The sequence below is a fragment of the Lissotriton vulgaris genome, unplaced genomic scaffold, assembly GCF_964263255.1.
Source record: "Lissotriton vulgaris unplaced genomic scaffold, aLisVul1.2 SCAFFOLD_12384, whole genome shotgun sequence".
Classification (NCBI taxonomy): Eukaryota; Metazoa; Chordata; class Amphibia; order Caudata; family Salamandridae; genus Lissotriton; species Lissotriton vulgaris.
In genome coordinates, this window is record NW_028247611.1 from 1539 (window position 1) to 4413 (window position 2875).

Sequence of the window (2875 nt, forward strand, 5' to 3'; positions counted from 1 at the left end):
CTCTGCCTTCCCCGGATTGTGTTGCAAACAGACCGTACAGTATTGGACCAAACGGACACCGTCCTTTGTTAGGGTTATTCCATACTTGGTCTAACAAAGCACAAATTCATTTAGCTCCAACGTGGGCTGGACCGTGGGCCATAGTTACAATGCCTTGCACCAACGCATTGGGTAGCAGCCATCTTTGCTTTTCCATCAAATCAACCCAACAGTTATTCTCATCCAATCTCCCCACTTCCTTTTCCCATCGCTCTAATTCGGCTGGAGTGGCTTCCTTCTGTAGCTCTTTCACGCTTTCTAGGGTATTATCAAACAAGTCAGATTCCTCCACCCATCTTGCAGAAGACATTACAAACATAGTCGATATTGTAGACTTAGCCGTTTGCTTGGCAATCTGATCTGCAAAAGCATTCCCCTCACCCACTTCGTCCACCACTGCCTTACGGGCACTACATTTTATTATGGCTAGCTTTTTGGGCAAGGTTAGGGCATCCAGTCATCGTAACACCATTGGACCATTCTGTATTTTCTGACCATGAGAGGTGAGGAAACCCCGCTCCCTCCACAGCCGCCCAAAGCTATGGGCTACGCCGAAGGCGTATTGGCTGTCTGTGTAGATGTTAACCTCGAGTCCCTTACTTAATTCACAAGCTCGTAATAATGTCACCAATTCAGCAGCCTGGGCTGATCGATGGGGAACTCGAGATGTTTCAACTACCGTTTTCAAGGAGGTGATTGCATATGCAGCTGTTGTTGTTCCATCTGCTAACTTGAAACAGGACCCATCCACATATAACTCCCCCTGAGGGTCAGATAGAGGAATGTCTGTAAGGTCAATCCTACCCTTCGTTTCTTCCTCAGTTCGGAATATGCAATCGTGTACATCATTTGCAGGTTCACTCGAAGGGAGTGGTAGCAATGTGGCAGGGTTTAATGTGGCACATCGCGTAATCATAGTATGTGGAGCAAATAGTGTCAATTCATATCCAGTAAGGCGTCCACTCGTAAGATGCTGTGTCTTACTTTTATTTAGCAATGCATCCACAGCATGTGGCACTATCACTGGTAGACTAGAATTTAGAACGAGTCCTTCCGACTGCCGGATGGCCACCGTGACAGCTGCTGTGGCCCTCAGACAGCTAGGAAGTGCTCTGGTGACATTATCCAATGTGGCTGACAAATAAGCACAAGGTCTTTGCTTACCACCAAATCCTTGCGTTAACACTGAAAGCGAGCAACCGTCGACCTCATGCACATATAGTACAAAGGGTTTACGGTAATCAGGAGTACCCAAGACGGGTGCAGAACAAAGAGCAGATTTCAATGAGTCAAAAGAATGCTGACATTCATCCGTCCAAGGGAGGGGTTCACGAACATGAGTTCCATCGGTACCGGGTATGACCTGTCTGCTTCCACCTTCTCGCCTGATGGCAGAGTGTTTCAAGTGGAATATGCCACTAAAGCATTAGAGAACAGTAGTACTGCTGTTGGCATCTGGTGTAAAGATGGTGTTGTCTTCGGCGTGGAGAAGTTGGTTCTGTCCAAACTCTATGAAGGAAGTTCAAACAAACGAATCTTTAATGTAGATCGACATGTAGGAATGGCAGTAGCTGGCCTCCTAACTTTAGATCAAGTTACGTTTATGACATCCCGTTAAAGCACCTTGCAGCCAGAGTGGCTATGTACGTACATGCCTACACATTGTACAGTGCTGTTAGACCGTTTGGATGCACTTTCATGATGGGATCGTATAATGAAGTTGATGTCGCTCAGCTTTATATGATCGATCCATCAGGTATCTCTTATGGCTATTGGGGCTGTTCAGTTGGCAAAGCACGGCAAGCGGCGAAGACTGAGATTGAAAAACTCCAGGGCCAACCCCAACGCTTGTCAACAAAGACAATAGAGCACATCCGCACTCGAAAACACTCTGGGGGAAAGTAATCCAGGTACCCTACCCTCACTCACACGCAAGACACCAAAATGGCTGAAAGGGAAATGTGGACCCAACTAAGAAAAGCAATAACGAACCAGGGCCTGCTGACTCCCCGAGCTATGGGGGAGATTGACTTTGGTGCCCCCTCCTTTGACTGTCACCTACCCAGCCGGACTTCGGGTTAACGCGCCCGCGTCTCTCCTGACCTTACCTTCCCACTCCCCCTTCCCCCAACCCTCCCCCTCTCCGCTCCTACTCTTTCCAGCTTCTGTCCTCTTCCCTCACATGCCCTTGCCTTTTGTCCCCACCCTGTTTTTCTGTGAACCTCTTCCCTCGCCACATTTTGTCTGATGGAGCTACCTGGTTTAGCTATTGGGGAGATGGGCTGTGGATTCCCTCCTTGGTCGTCACCTACCCAGTCGGTCTTCAGACAGACTTCCTTTCGTCTCTACGGTTGTCTCTTCCCTTATCCTCACTTTCCCTCCTCCCCTACGCCCCACTACTTTCTCTCTCCTTTCTCTCCTCCCCTAATTGTATTGCTGATTGTTTGATTTCATGTTTACTTGTTGATCTTCTTCTGGTATATTGTTGAACCACATTGTTGCACTTCGTTCATCTCTCCTGTCGTCTCCTACAGCATCCTCCCTCTATTTATGTCTCTCCCTCCCTCCTCTCTCAATGTTTTGAGACTGAACTATTTTGTCTGATACCCGATGGAGCTACTTGGTTTAGCTATAGGGGAGATGGGCCGTGGATTCCCTCCTTGGTCGTCACCTACCCAGTCGGTCTTTAGGCAGACTTCTTTTTGTCTCTCCTTATTGTCTCTTCCCTAGCTCCTATCCTCTCTCCCCTGAATCTCTCCCCTTGTCTGCTACTCTGCCTACCCCCCTGTCCTTTGTGCCCTTTGACTAAGCATTCCTTCTCCCCTTGCTGGGGAAA

The 2875-nt window shown here is 48.3% G+C and overlaps 1 pseudogene; it reads left to right on the forward strand.

Annotated features, from left to right (window-relative positions):
* The first annotated feature begins 1374 nt into the window (after window positions 1-1374).
* On the forward strand, window positions 1375-1944 carry LOC147665130 (proteasome subunit alpha type-3 pseudogene; annotated as a pseudogene).
* The last annotated feature ends 931 nt before the right edge of the window (window positions 1945-2875 follow it).